The sequence below is a fragment of the Elephas maximus genome, chromosome 1 (assembly GCF_024166365.1).
Source record: "Elephas maximus indicus isolate mEleMax1 chromosome 1, mEleMax1 primary haplotype, whole genome shotgun sequence".
Taxonomy (NCBI): domain Eukaryota; kingdom Metazoa; phylum Chordata; class Mammalia; order Proboscidea; family Elephantidae; genus Elephas; species Elephas maximus.
In genome coordinates, this window is record NC_064819.1 from 209,322,520 (window position 1) to 209,338,033 (window position 15,514).

General features: G+C 42.0%; 1 long non-coding RNA gene across 2 annotated transcripts in view; it reads left to right on the top strand.

Moving 5' to 3' along the window:
* Positions 1–15,514, top strand: part of LOC126086174 (uncharacterized) — a 168,328-nt gene that overhangs the window by 120,453 nt on the left and 32,361 nt on the right. The window contains exons 4-5 of one of the 2 annotated variants that reach the window (XR_007519421.1): positions 6,407–6,528; positions 6,716–7,001. This is a non-coding gene — a long non-coding RNA (uncharacterized LOC126086174). The remainder of the gene's footprint in view (positions 1–6,406; positions 6,529–6,715; positions 7,002–15,514) is intronic. The other variant, XR_007519422.1, reaches the window with a different exon arrangement.

Consider the following 15,514-nt stretch of genomic DNA (forward strand, 5'->3'; position numbering starts at 1 on the left):
GCAGCAGATTCTTCCAGAATGCACTTAGCAGGGATGAGGCTAGATGCCTGTTGAATTCAGAACAATCTCTGGGATTATTGAGGCTGCTTGGTTTGGCTCTTGGTGGTGAGTGTTCAGCTGATAACTGTGCATATATTTATATTTCTTCTGAAATATGAACTCCTTGAAGGCAATAGCCATGTCTTTTTATCTTTGTAATATAGTCCCTGGAGAAGGACATCATGTTTCGTAAAGTAGAATGTCAGTGGAAAAGGGGAAGACCCTCAATGAGATGGATTGACACAGTGGCTGTAACAATGGGCTCAAACATAGCAACGATTGTGAGGGTCGTGCAGGACTGGGCAGTGTTTTGTTCTGTTATACACAGGGTTGCTATGAGTAGGAACTGACTGGACGGCACCTAACGATAACAACAATACAGTGTCTAACATAGTACCTGTCATACATTAGAGGCTTAATACATGTTAAATGCATGATGGCTTATACTCCACGTCTACTCTAGTATTCTTCTGTGTCCTGTTGGCTTAGAGTCATAGAGAGGATAGCCAATGAAAAACAGGTCTCGGCAATTATGGAGCACAGTAAACCTGTTGAGCACCTCTGTGTTTTTCCTTTAGGTCCCTTCCCTAGATTCCTAAGAATGTCATCACTTTCTAACCTTCCTTGTGGTATATTGCTCTCATGGTGTTTCCCCCTTCCTAACCTAAAAGGAACCCTAGTGGTGCAGTGGTTAAGTGCTCAACTACTAAATAAGTGGTCAGCGGTTCAAACCCACCAACTGCTCCAAGGGAGAAAGATGTAGTAGTCTGCTTCCATAAAAATTTACAGCCTTGGAAACCCTAAGGGAGAGTCCTACTCTGTCCTATAGGGTCACTATGAATAGGAATTGACTTGACATCAATGAGTTTGGTTTTTTTTTTTTTTTTTTTTGGAAACTAAATGCAGATATCTGTACGGGACCATATTATGGTTTTCATTAGCCTTAGGCACTGTGTTTGGCAGGATAATGGCCCCCTAAAGATGTCACATCATAATTTCTGAAACCTGTAAATATGTTGCCTTAAATGGCAAAGGGGACTTTGCAAATGTGATTAAATTAAGGAACTTGAGATGGGAAGATTATCTTGGATTATCAGGAGGGCCAATGTAATCACAAGTGTTATTTATTTATTTTTAATAATATTGTGTTTTCAGTGAAAGTTTATACAGCAAATTCGGTTCCCAATTAACTATTTCTGTACAAACTGTTGCCACGTCAGTCAATGTCATTAATATCACACACAATTAAAATTTTGCTAAAGATGATTCAAAAGTGGCCGTAGCAGTACATGGACAGGAAACTATCAGAAACTCAAGCTGGATTCAGAAGAGGACATGGAATGAGGGATATCATTGCTGATGTCAGATGGATCTTGGCTGAAAGCAGAGAATACCAGAAAGATGTTTACCTGCGTTTTATTGACTATGGAAAGATATTCGATTATGTGGATCATAACAAATTAATGGATAACACTGCGAAGAATGGGAATTCCAGAACACTTAGTTGTGCTCATGAGGAATTTGCACATAGACCAATAGACAGTAGTTTGAACAGAACAAGGGAATGCTGCCTGGTTTAAAATCAAGAAAGGTATGCACCAGGGTTGTATCCTTTCGCCGTACTTGTTCAATAATCCGAGAAACTAGACTATATAAAGAAGACCGGGGCATCAGGATTGGAGGAAGACTCCTTAAGTACCTGCTTTATGCAGATGACACAACCATGCTTGCTGAAAGTGAAGAGAATTAAAGCATTTACTGATGAAGATCAAAGTGTGAATTACACCTTAACATAAAGAAAACAAAAACCTTCACAAGTGGACCAATAAGCAACATCATGATAAATGGAGAAAAGATTGAAGTTGTCAAGGATTTCATTTTACTTGGATCCACAATCAACAATCACGGAAGCAATGGGCAAGAAATCAAACAATGCATTGCATTGGGCAAATTTGCCACAAAAGATCTCTTTAAAGTGTTAAAAGGCAAAGGTGTCACTTCAAGGTCTAAGGTGGCCTGACCCAAGCCATGGTGTTTTCAATCACCTCATATGCACACAAAAGCTGGGCAATGAATAAAGAAGACCAGAGAAGAATTGATGCCTTTGAATTACGATGTTGGTGAGGAATATTGAATATAACACGGACTGCCAGAAAAATGAACAAATCTGTCTTGGAAGAAGTACAGCCAGCATGCTCATTAGAAACAAAGGCATCAAGACTTTGTCTCACATACTTTGGACATGTTATCAGGAGGGACCAGTCCCTGGAGAAGAACGTCATGCTTGGTAAAGTAGAGGGTCAGCAAAAACGAGGAAGATCTTCAAGGAGATGGATTGACACAGTGGTTGCAATAATGGGCTCAAGCATAACAACTGTGAGGATGGTGCAGGGCCAGCTGGTGTTTTGTTCTGAATGACATAGGGTCGCTATGAGTCAAAACCAGCTTGATGGCAATCTAACAACATATGAATTGTTCCCTGACATTGTTTACATTTCCCCCAATGTGTTAACATTCTCATTATTTCCATTCTGGTTGTTTCGTTTCCATTAATCTAGTATCTCTGCTCCCCATTACCTTCTCATCTTTGCTTTAAACGTTGACTGGTCTCATATAGACTAGTTTTTAAAGGAGCACAGTATTTATGAGTGATATCGATTGACAAAGGTTCTTCTAAGAGGGAAGCAAGAGCATCAGGGTTGGAGAAGGAGAAATGACAACAGAAGCAGAGATCAGCATTGTATGACTGCTGAGATACAAGATTTACAGTTCTACTCTGTCCTACAGGATCTCTATGAGTCGGAATCAACTGGATGGCAATGAATTTGGTTTTGGTTTTATTTATCTGAATTTTATCACGTTAAAATTTGACCTATGCTTTTCTATGTAGGCAAAAACGCAAAACACAATTTTTACTTCTTAGTCATATATATTACTTTCCACACTTTGCCTCTGTGAAAAATGATACATTTCAAGCTTATGGCTACAAGCGTTAACGCTGTGAATTGAAAATTACAACATTACTTCATCGCATACCTCATTAACTGTTTCTACATCTCTGACAGTTAGAAGCCAGAAAGGCATAACTTCTAGCTAAAAATCAAAGCCAGGTTGAGGGAAGTTCAGTGATGGGATGAAGGAACAAGTATCCAGGGGACCTTACTGTTTACGGAGCTCACAAGGGTTCACTGAGAAAAACGTTCCTGAACTGTGATCCTAACGCAGGATTTGCGGAGTCTGCTCTAATTCGGTGACTTCCATTCTGGAAAAGGCTGCCTTGAAAAGGACTGGTTTCTGGAGATTTTCAGGAAAGTCGCCAATTCAAACTGCTCAACCTGTGAAATCATTCCTGGCTGGTAGTGTGTCCTTTCTGTAATCGAGGGGCTTGCTGGAGACAGAAGAATAGACTCATATCTAAAAAACCCACTGCAGTGGAGTAGATTCTGACTCATGGTGACCCTATAGGACAGAGTAGAAATGCCCAATAAGGTTTCCAAGGCTGTAACCTTTACAGAAGTAGACTGCCACATCTTTCTACTGCAGAGCAGCTGGTGGATTCGAACCGCTGACCATTTGGTTAGCAACTGAGCATTTAACTGCTACACCACCAGGGCTCCTTTCCTGATTATGAATTCATATAGGTGCCATTCATGTGGGTTTTATGAACACAAATGCCCTGGCTTTATACCTGCCATTCACAGCAATTGTGTGAACTTATTCCTAAACCTTCAAGTATCCCAGTCGGACCTGTTTTCGTCCAGCTCTGAGAAAACAGGCAGGTTAAGATAGGCTGATACTTTCCATCAAATCAGTTCCTCATTTCACAAGGGCAGTTTTGACGGGATGTCTGGCCTCCATTGCAAGATCTTTTTCTCTGTTCAATGGCAACCAAACGGAGCCTCTGGTTTTATCATTCAGAAAAGCGAGTTGCTGTTCCAGCCATCCTCCCATGCATCTTCCTTCAGTCGTAGCCCTTCCCTGCCTGCCTATAGTTAGATGCCTGTTAGAGTTGCTCTCATTCAGGTTACACCCTGCCACACCTCCAGGCCTGAGGATGCTTTCATCTGAGTTCCCATCAGTCTTAAAGCCTTGCCGAGAGCAGACGGAGGCACCAGGCTGAGCCCTGGGTGGAGAGAACCTTTGTGTTGCAAAACAGTGACCCATTTGGCACAAGGAAGAGTAACCCCATTGGGCTCCAGGGACTTCTTATCCCCTTCCCTTGGGATCATCCCATGGAGAATTCTTACAAGCATAACCCCCCTGCTGCAGTTGAGGATCATCAACAAAAACCCATGGACACAGGGCCCTACCTTGTGGCCCTTTGAGTCAATCCCAGAGCATAGTTTACCTGCTGCCTGCAAAAAGAAAGTACTGCTGGGACCCAAAGGCTGGGAACAGGAGGTGTAAAGGTGTCAAGTTGAAAAAACAGGGTGGTTCTCAAATGTCCACCACCCCCCACCCTGCCCTGAAGAAATCATTCCAGTGTAAACATTTCATTTAGGATATCTTTGTGCAAGAAACACTACTTTATTACTTGACATTAATGACACTAACTTTGAACCTTAATTCTGAAAACCACAGAATTTTAAAAACGCTGTAAGTAGCCGACAGGGGTGTACTTCCCCTGCTTTCAAAGGATTTTTGTAATTACCGAACAGGGGGGTGAAGTTGAATTGTCCCCCCGCCCCAGTAAACAAGAGGGTGTAATAAGATATCCCAACTAAAAAAATTAATCACACTGAAAATAATTAACAACAGAAAAGTTTCAGTGTATTTCTCACGCCTTTTTTTTTTTTTTCCTAAATCTTTTATTTTTTAAGTTGTGAGGTCTCTATTCTAGGTTCCTGAATACAAATAATTGCCTGATACAGGGTCTAAGCCAAATTCCCAAATGTAGCAAAAACAATGCCTGAATATTTGGCAGGAATTTTAAACCGGTTCAGGTCAGTGTCTCTTTCTGCCCGAAGAGTTTCTACATTTACACTGGGCTAGGAAAACAACACAGAGGAAAACACAGGAACAACAAGTAATATTATGAGCTCCAGTGCCCGGCTGGCCAAAGAACTGTTTGGAGCAATTTGGGGAGTTACCGCCCAAGCTGCAGTTTGGGTTTGCAAACCGTTTTGGGGGGCTGCGAGCAAGAGAGAAAGGAGAGTACAGATTGCATTGTTGTCAGGAAAACTGCCTCTCCCTTCTTAGGTTCTCACCTTGCAAATCACCCTCTCTCAGCCAAACACATCTTACTTGTTAACTCCTCCCCTGTTCACTAACCTTTTCAATCATCCCCCTTCTTCATTTCAGAATGGCCTTGGGAACAAAGCAGCAGTTTAAAGCCTTTCCCACTAAAAGTTCACCCCTCCCCCCCTCTTTTAAAGAGGCAGTGTGGGGTAATTTTCTTTTCTTTTTTTTTTATTTGTTTTTCTGCAATCGACTCTTGTGAAACTGTCATTGTTTGGGGGTTGATGGATATTTCTTCAGAGATACCATCATATTGCTTGTTATTGTAACACTTATTGGTGATAAAGTTCAGCCTAAAAATTAAGCGGCTGCAATGTAGCAGCACAAATTAGTTTAATGTAAGCAGTCAGGAGCAGCTGGCTGGCTCAGGACTCGAATTTAGCTGTGGGGGGAAGGGCTCTGTGACGCTGACAGTGTTTTTTTTTTTTCCCCCTCTACATAAACATTTTTGGCTGTTGCAGCTTTTGGGCTGATCATGTGACAGTGTCCCTAGGCAGATAATTTATTTCTGTGGCTTTCACGAGCAATCATTAACCTTCAGACACCGAGTTTGCTTTTTCCTTTGTGGCATTTGTTATTTTTTTTTTGTATACTAACTAGTTTAATTCAGAAAGTGTCAGGAGAAAATTACACCCAATTTCTAATAGACTGCAATGCATAATACTTATGTTTCTATTAAAGCAGACCTTGCTTACGAGTCCATTCTCATAGCTTAGCTGGGGTTTGTGGATCAGAATAATTATTTTCGGTGTAGCTGCCACTAGGATGCTCCCTCGGTGTCCTCTTGTGACTGCAAAGCCCCTGCAAGCTGCCCTTGGAGAAACTCGGTTTGGAGATCAACTTCTGGCAGCTTCCTTTACTCTCTGGGAGGCCGGAGCCCTGGGAGCTCTCAGAGGGGCTGGGAATTGTGTTTCTGGAGGTGGGTGCTGCTTGGATCCCATCCATAAACAGAGTGGTCATTTCAGGTGAAGAACTGCAGCTCGAATATACTGGGATTTAAAAACAAAGGAAATCACAAAATGTGTCCTGCATACATCAGGGGAGGGGGAAGCTCAGGGAAGGATCCTTCCTGACTCTACTAATCACGCTTCCCCCGTTTTCTGAGTTTATCTGTTGCTGTCCTCCTCAGATCTGTTTGTGCTGCTCAGCCATTTCTGCCAACCAGTAATTCAGGAGTGCAATGCACAGGGTCACTCTTTGGTGTCTATCATACATGATATCTTCAGACACTTCCAGAATGCCGATTATCTGGTGGGTATTGTGTGGGCCTTGTTAGATATTCATTTATTCCTTCTCTCATGGTGCAGAGTAGGGAGGGGGACGACTCAGGACCACTTGCACAGAGGGATTTGATAAAATGTATTTATAAACCCCACTGAACTGTGTACAGTGCAAAATAAAAGGAAGAATGAACCTTTTCCTTTCTTTCTCATTTCAGATAATTCAATGATGAGAGCCGTTCTTAATTGATCCTACTATTTCATAAGAATCGATGGATGATTATAGAATGCAGCCTGAGACTTCCATTCTTCTACATTTGTGATTCAACCGCTCAAAGCAAAGGGAAATTGATATTGTCATTCTTAAACATCTTAAGGCACCATCAGTGGGCTAGGTACCACATAGACTGAACATGAGGAAGCTCACTGCCAAATGAAGGAGATAAATATCCAAAGCATTTGGGAGATCCCAGATGTTGCTGGAGTGAATAAATGGACGCAGAGGTGCGATGTGGTGGTGTAAGTCACTGGGTTGCATCCTTACTGGGGGCGGAGGTGTGCAGGGTGGGCAGGATATGGGAACCTTTATGTCTGTACCCAAAAGGGAGAGATTTCTCTTCCAAATATAGGACCCTGGTGTTCTGAACTTTCGTTACTCATTCCTCCTAACTTTATTTCCTTCTTTCTTCCTCACTGGATTATAACGCACATGGCTGGCAGGGCTACGTTGTGACTTTTGCAGGCCCAGGGTATTTACCTTCATGAGTCCCTTCCTCCATAAACATATTGATAATTATATTTTACGACTGTGTTGGTATAAAGACAAGTATAGTCCAGGCTGAATTTGTTATTATGTACTCATTATTATTATATTCTGTTTTTCTCTAATTTTAAAACAAAATACAGTTAGAACATTTTGATGGACACCTAAAAGCATTGTGGACCCTGGGCACTGAGCCTCCTGTGCCCAATGGAGACATCAGCCCTGAGGTTTGGCACAAGCACACAACAGACCTTTACGTAGGTAAAGATACTTTGGAGGCACAAACCAAGTACAGTTGAGAAAAATCACTTGTATCATCTCCTTGCTTCAGGTTAAAGCATTCACGTTTCATTCCAAACAGTCCTTTGTCAGATTCCTCTGCCAGGTTTAGCTCTCCATGGTGGTGCCCAATCAGGGGAGCCCATTTTTTTTCTCTCTGCCCTCTGCCCCTGTTTGCTGTGCTGTAGAACTTCCCGTCCTTCTTGGCCTCGGGCTCTAGCTCTTTGTGCCTTATCTGAGCCAATCTCCCCTTGGGCGCCGTTCTAGAGTGAATCCTCCTTTTTGAACTGCTTGTCTCTTAGTCTCAAGCCTGTGCACTCAGCATCACTGCATTCTAGAGCATTCTAGAGGCCTCTATATATGTGCTTTCCCTCCTAGACCAGACAGGATCCAACAGGGCTGTGACCCTTGGAGTCATTACATCCTTGTTGTTGTTGTTGTTGTTGTTGTTAGTTGTTGATGAGTCGATTCTGACTCATGGTGACCCCATGTGTGCAGAGTAGAACTGCTCCATAGTGTTTCAAGGCTGTGACCTTTTGGAACCAGATCACCAAACCTGTCTTCTGTGGCTGAGATACCTCTAGGTGGGTTTAAAGCACCAACTTTTTGGTTAGTAGTCAAGCACTTAACTGTTTGTGCCACCCAGGCTTTTTCAGTATATCCTAATGACTTCCAATTCAACTCTGTCATTTTATCATTTGAAATTCCCTTAACTTTTCACTACTTCATCCCCACCTCTGAACTTGTATCTGAGTGACCTTGGCCAATTTATTCTCTAGCATCATTTTTCTTATCTGTACAAAATAGATTGTAATAGTCAACAATTTATGGAGTATGCACTGTGGGCCAGGTGTTGTGCTAAGACTTTGCTCAGTGACTAATATACATTATCTCTTTCCATCATGACAAAGACCCATAAGATATATACTATCACTAACCCCATTTTGTAGGTGGGAAAGCTGAGGCACAAAGAGGTTCAATAACTTAAGTTCTCCCAGATACAATGTGACCGATCAGGACAACAACCCAGGCATTTGTATCCTGGAGCATTAGTTCTCAATCATTATGCTGTACTGCTTTCGATGCTATCAGAACACCTACCTCACTGAGTAATTGTGAGGGCTGAAGGAGATACCATACGTTAGTAGCTTAATACACCTGGTATGTACTTATTAGTTCCCATAGAGTTGGCTCTGAGTCATGGCAGCCTTATGTATAACAGAATGGCTCTGTACCATCTTTGTGATTGTCAGTATGTTTGAGTCTGTTGTTGTGGCTATAGTGTAGCGCCTTTTAACCCGTGTGGCTCATCTTCCATCACTGCACTGGACAATATCCTGCTGTGATCCACAGGTTTTCGTTGGCTAATTTTTGGAAGTACGTCACCAGGCCTTTCTTCCTAGTCTGCCTGAATCTGAAAGCTCCATTAAAACTGATCAACCATGGATGGCCCTGCTGCTATTTGAAATACCTGAAGCATAGCTTCCAGCATCACAGCAACACACAAACCACCACAATATGACAAACTGATAGATGCATGGTGGTGGCCTATGTTACTACTCAATATATGGTAATAATTTTTAGTCCAAGGAATTAATCATATCTATCTCATTTTTTTATCTCATTACTACCATGAGTAGTTACACTACTGAACCTTTATTTTTTTATTTGTTCACTGACTTAGCAAACATCTGTTTCACATCAACTGTGTGCCAGCCACTCATGATGCATACCCTCATAGACCTTCTGTTATTGCTCAGGAGTCAGGATATTCATATAGGAGGGTAGCTAAAAGAACCAGGAAGCACACCGTAAGAATCTCTACGGAGCACAGAATATATGGTAGTCAGGGGGTGTGGTTAATGGAAGGGTAGCTGGGAAGGCTACCCTTTAAAGGAAGGATAAATCATAGATAATAGAAAAAAGGAGGAGGATGTTCTAGGCCAGAACAAAAGCCAGGCAAGAGACCAGATGTTTTCTGATTTTAACTGTAAGCTTTAAAATAGTCAATACCTGGTATTTACAGTTTAGCCCAGATAATTCTGCCCCCTTCTCTGGGTGGGTAGTTACCAAATTGCAATGATAGTTAGGCAGTTGGAGCCAAGATGAAGTCCACTCACTATGCAGGAGAGCAAGTCAAAGTGATGTCTGTGAGAATAATATGATTTATCCATTCACTCACTTATTTTTCATCATTATTTCCTGAATACCATATTCCAGGCAGTACAGGAAAGTACTGAAAAGCTCAAACCTGAAAAGACAGTCCCCATCCTTAAAGGAATAGGAAAATAAGAACAATTTCCATTCAATATGATCAAGGCAATTAGAAAAGTATGTATCAGGTGCAGAGGCAGCACTGGACAAGCACTTCCTGAATTTGGATCAGAGAATGCGTCATACTGGAAGTGTCAGTTGAGTTGTGTATCAAATTCTGAGTAGATGTTCACCAACTTGAAAAGGTAAGAAAAGGCATATTCAATAGGTGCGAAGAGGTACAGGTGGGAGGCATGTCAAATGCAGAGAACTTCAATAATTTGTTATTGCTGCAACTTCGAGTTCTTCTCTGGGGAATGGAGAGAGTTGAGGTGTGGCTTCAGGCAAGGGGAGATCATAAAGGTAGACTTTAAACAGAGAAGAGGTGCAATCTGTTCACGTGGGCAGACGATGCACTAGAAGGAAAAAGACCAAAAGTAGGAAGGCAGGTTAGGAACTCATCGTAATCATATTAGGGTCCCTGGGAAATGGTTAGGTGCTCGACTACTAACTGAAAAGGTGCAGTTTGAACCCACCCAGAGGTGTCTCAGAAAAAAACTCTGTTGACCTGCTTCCAAAACACATCCTTGAAAACCCTATGGAACACAGCTCTATTCTGCATGCATGGCGTTGCCATGAGTTGGAATCAATTCGATAGCAACAGATTTGGTGATCATTGTGGTGATAAATAATGAAAACCTGATCCAAAGGAGTGAGGATGAGCTGGAGAGAATGGGTTTATTTAAACTGAGAACTGAATGCCTGTGGATGGGGAGGGAGAAGTCTCAGATTACCTCCCTGGTTCCTGGTAGCTTGTGGATACAAGTGGAGATTTAAGGGGTAAAGAGGTAATTCTTCACTTTGGATTGGAAAATTTAGTTTATGAGGTGCCTTTGAGGCATTCAGCTGGCAGATGAAAGTCGAGAAGGAAGTTGAACCAGAAAACAGACACTTGAGCTACATTAGTATTTAAATGGCTGAATGGTATTGACCATGTAAGTAATTATTATGAGGCAGAAGAGATTATTTACGTAGTGTAAGGATGGTAAAGAATATTGCATATACCATGGACTGCCAGAAGAACGAACAAATCTGTTTTGGAAGAAGTACAGCCAGAATGCTCCTTAGAAGCGAGGATGGAGAGACTTCATCTCACGTAGTTTGGACTTGTTATTAGGAGGAACCAGTCCCCGGAGAAGGACATCATACTCGGTAAAGAAGAGGGTCGGCAAAAGAGAGGAAGACCCTCAATGAGATGGATTGGTACAGTGGCTGCAATGATGGGCTCAAGCATAACAACCATTATGAGGATGGTGCAGGATAGGGCAGTGTATCGTTCTGTTGTACACAGGGCCGCTCCGAGTTGGAACTGACTCAGTGGCACCTAACAACAAGAGCAACGATGGAGAAAGAGGGACTGTGTCTCTCCTGATGCCAGGGGGAGGGCCAGCAGAGTACCTGTAGCACTGGGGGAACTTTGGATCTTAATGAGGTGAGCTTCTCTCTGCATTGCTTCCCTTGGCATCCTCTGGTGGAATTTGAGGTAAGTCAGTCTTTTGGTGACATCCTTAATAGGGGGTACAGGAGACTGTAGTCAAGATCATTCCCTTACAAGTCACTTTCATAGCTATGGCTTCAAAGAGGAAATAAAGTCTGTTATGGGAGGGAGTGTGAGTCAGAGCTCTGCAGAAAGCCCAGGTAACAGCATGTACCCCTGTGCTCTGGCCCACCATCTTGCCAGGGTAGGGAGTATATCAGCTGCTCTGTCCTGGATCGCTTTGTTCCTGTCATTCTCACACCAACACAACTTCTTTGAGACAATGTGACTTCAGAGAGCCATACTTTGGAGCCAGATACTCTGCCCTAATAGTTTTTCTTTAGTTATCCAGTCTAGTTGTTGTGGAGTCGACTGTGACTTATGGAGACTCCATGTGTGTCAGAGTAGAACTGTGCCCCATGGGGTTTTCAATGGCTGATTTTTCAGAAGTGGACACCAAACCTATCCTTTTGAGGCACCTCTGAGTGAACTTGAATCTCCAGCCTTTTGGTGAGCAGCTGGGTGTGTTAACTGCTTACGTTATCCGGGGATTCCTCTTCAGGTATGTTTCTGATATTTCTACCCAACTTAATCCTTTCTCTGCAAACCCCATGACTGGTGGTCCTTATGTCTGAGTCTGTTCTTTCTCCACCATAACCCTATTTCCAAAGACCCAGCTACATAAGTTAAAATACTTATGACTTTTTAAAAAAGTGAGTTAGATTCAAGATTATCCACTGTTAAATATTTATTCTTTCTTTTGTTCCCTCTGTGCTATGTGCAGAATCCTTGGGTGGGGGGGAGGGGGGCAAGGGGGCACAAATGGTTAAGCACTCAACTATTAACTGAAAAGTTGGTGGTTTGAACCTACCCAGAGGTGCCTTGGAAGAAAGGCCCGGTGATCTTCTTCAGAAAAATCACAGCCATGAAAACTCTATGGAACACACTACTGCTCTGAAACATGTGGGGTGACCATGAGTCAGAGTCCATTCAACGGCAACTAGTTTGATTTAGTGTTATGTGCCAGACACTGTGTTAGATCCTGGAAAGGTCCTGGATAGGTAGTGACAAATGAACTGGGCCTGGTCCTTGCACTCATGCAGTGTATAGTACATGGAATATGATTCAGTGAGAGGCAGGCTGGAGCCAGGACACCAGGGTTCAAGTCTTGGTTGTGTCATTACTAGTTGATGTAACATTGGACAAGTCACTTTAGCTCTTAGAACCTCATCTCTCTTCTGTAAAACATTGGGCTTTGATTTGCAGGTTCTTTTCTGGCTCTTTACATTCAGTGATGCTATAAAATAAAATAGTCTCACAGTGTGTTCCAGGGCAGTAGCAAATGTTATTATCAAACTTGATTGTTGTAGGGAAGCAAGACTCATCGAGCTTGTCTAAGTTGCCGAAAGCTTTGAGCCACCAGCACCGGGTAGGGTGATTGTCAATGCTTGCCATGCAATGGTTGAACTCTGAAGCATTTGGATTCTGTAGAGGGATTTACTGAATGGAAAGGAAGATGTCAACCTTGGGAAAAGGATTTGATCATACCTTGCAGGATTTAACACCAGCTGGAGAATGGATCCTCCACTTCCCATTGTTATGCTTGGGTTTAACTGAATGACTCCATATGAAAGCCACCTCTGAGCCCTTGTGAGCAGTAGCAGGAGTTCGTATAATTGTTCAGGGTCCCCAAGACCATCTTAGAGAGACTAGGAGACTACATTTGAAATACAGAAGTTGGGTTACTTTACCAGAGGCAAACAAAGCCCTGTTGTCTATGCAGTAATTTCTGCATCACAACCCCCAGCTTTCTCAGATACAGATCTATTGAAAGCATGAAATGAAGCATGAATCAAAATAAAAATTGTTTTTGAAATAAGTATTAGGTAACACTCTAGTGGAGCCTGATGGTTCCTCTATGGCACAATGCATATGCATGGCTCAATGTTTCACTGTTAGCAGAAGGAAGTTTAGAGAATCGTTACAAACGAAAGCAAGCACACATGCAAATAATGGCCCAAAAACTAATAGGAAAAGTTTTATTACATTTTGCTATGATAAGGGTAAATAGATACCTTCCCAAACAGGGCATTTTTTTTTTTTTTTAAGGAAAAAAAGATTTATATTCATCCCAAAAGAATAATTTTTAGCTTAAGGCTAAAAGATGGCGCTCTTTTAATTAATAACTCATTTTGGTACATTGGATGGAGCAGATAGTTAACAGAAAGGCTGGTGGTTTGAATCCACCTAACAGTGCCATGGAAGAAAGGCCTGGCAATCCATTTCCCTAAGATTGTTGTTGTTATTTTAGTTGGTGTCAAGCCAATTCTGACTCATGGTGACCCCATATGTGCAGAGTAGAGCTGTGCCATAAGATTTTCGAGGTTCTGACCTTTTGAGATCAGGTTTTACTTCTGAGGAGCCTTTGGATAGGTTTGAACCCTAATTTTTGGGTAGTGGTCTAGCACTGAACCATTTGTACCGCCTAGGGACTCTGCCATAAGATGACAGCTACTGAAAAGCCTTTGGAGGTCAGTTCTGACTTGGTTTTTTGGTTATACATTGTGGGAGGCAGGGTATGGTGCCTGGTGCTCACTTGCCCCTGATTGGCTGCATGACCTTGGGCATTAGAATACATTTCTCTGGTACTTTCCCTGACTGTAATGTGCAGACAACAGTTTTTATCCTTTTTTCTTACCTTGCGTGTTGATTAATCATAGTTAAGTGTATGGAGGAAACCCTGGTGGCGTAGTGGTTAAGAGCTACAGCTGCTACCCTAAAGGTCGGCAGTTTGAATACACCAGGCATTCCTTGGAAACCCTGTGGGGCAGTTCTACTTTGTCCTGTTGGGTCGCTATAAGTCAGAATTGACTCAAGAGCAACAGTTTTTTTTTTTTTTTTTTTGGTTTGGTTTTGTTTTTAAACTGCGTGGAGCTCTTCAGGAGAAAGGTTTGTATTTAGTACATATCCACTGAGTAATATTTATTAAGTCAACCAGAATGTTTAGAATTGTGATCAGATCTGAACTGAGTTACTAAAAAATGCAAGACATTTAGACTCCTGAGAATATAAAACATAGCCAGAAGTTTTATGAAATAATTGCTAAGATTTGCTGACATTGGAAGCTCTGGTAACCAACTTGAAAGCAAAGGTGTTCAAGTTCCTTAGCATTTTCTTCTCCTGACAGTTTTTGGTAGTAAAGTGTTCTCCCTCTTGTTCTTTTTAATCCTCCTGCTTCCTCCCTCTGGTTCTCTGTGTCCTCCCACTTCTGGCTCCTTGCTCTTCTTTACTCAATGTTCCTCTCTTTCTCACAAGTGTGAGGGGAAACAGTACTTGAACTCAGAAACACTTAAGGCCTAAGGAGGTTGTTCAAGAAAGGTGACACAATCTTTTGTTTGGAATGAAGAAGGGTTATATTACAATGTTCTAGTTCCCCAAGGAAAGGGAACTTGCTAGTCAACAGTTTAGCTGATTAAGGAAGATCCAGTACTGAGGGTCATGCATGAAGAGATAACAAACGAAACTCCCCAAATGAATGCCACCTCACAGAATGTCAAGACTTTAGAAATAGCCTACTATCAAAGCCACAACACTCAGGATGTGGAAATAGTGTGGTTTCCATTATTAGTATTGTTTAAAAACTGTATGGGGTCTATCCGATAAGGTCCACAAGTAAAACTGGCCCTCATGTGATTTGGCAGATGGAATCTGCTAAATTTAAGAAGTTTGATTGAACCTTAAACATTGGAGTAAATTTAAAGAAAGCACACTTCCATTGAATCGAGGAAAACAATGAATTGTAAATGATTAAATGTAATCAAACTGAATCACTGGGATTTATTTTAAAGTAGTATGAAATTGTTTTTTGATGTATTACTTTTAAAACTAATTTATTTTACTTCTTTTAAAAAATCTTTTAAGGTTTAGATGTACATATGCTCTTCTGTCCTCTTCAAATATCTTCCATCAAGGCCTGGCTCCTGGGTGGGGGCCTCTTTGCAGGCTCCTCAGCATTTGCAGGCAAGATTATCTGCCCCAACAACAGTCCTGTGGCCTTTTGTTCAGGCTGCTATTGCAGCACTTAGCATAAAGCACATCTCCAATTATATGCTACTTCCTGTAGTAGGCCTTCTTTGCCACAGCCTCTCTGGGGTGCCCTAGCTCTCTGGGCCAGCCCCTTTCCTT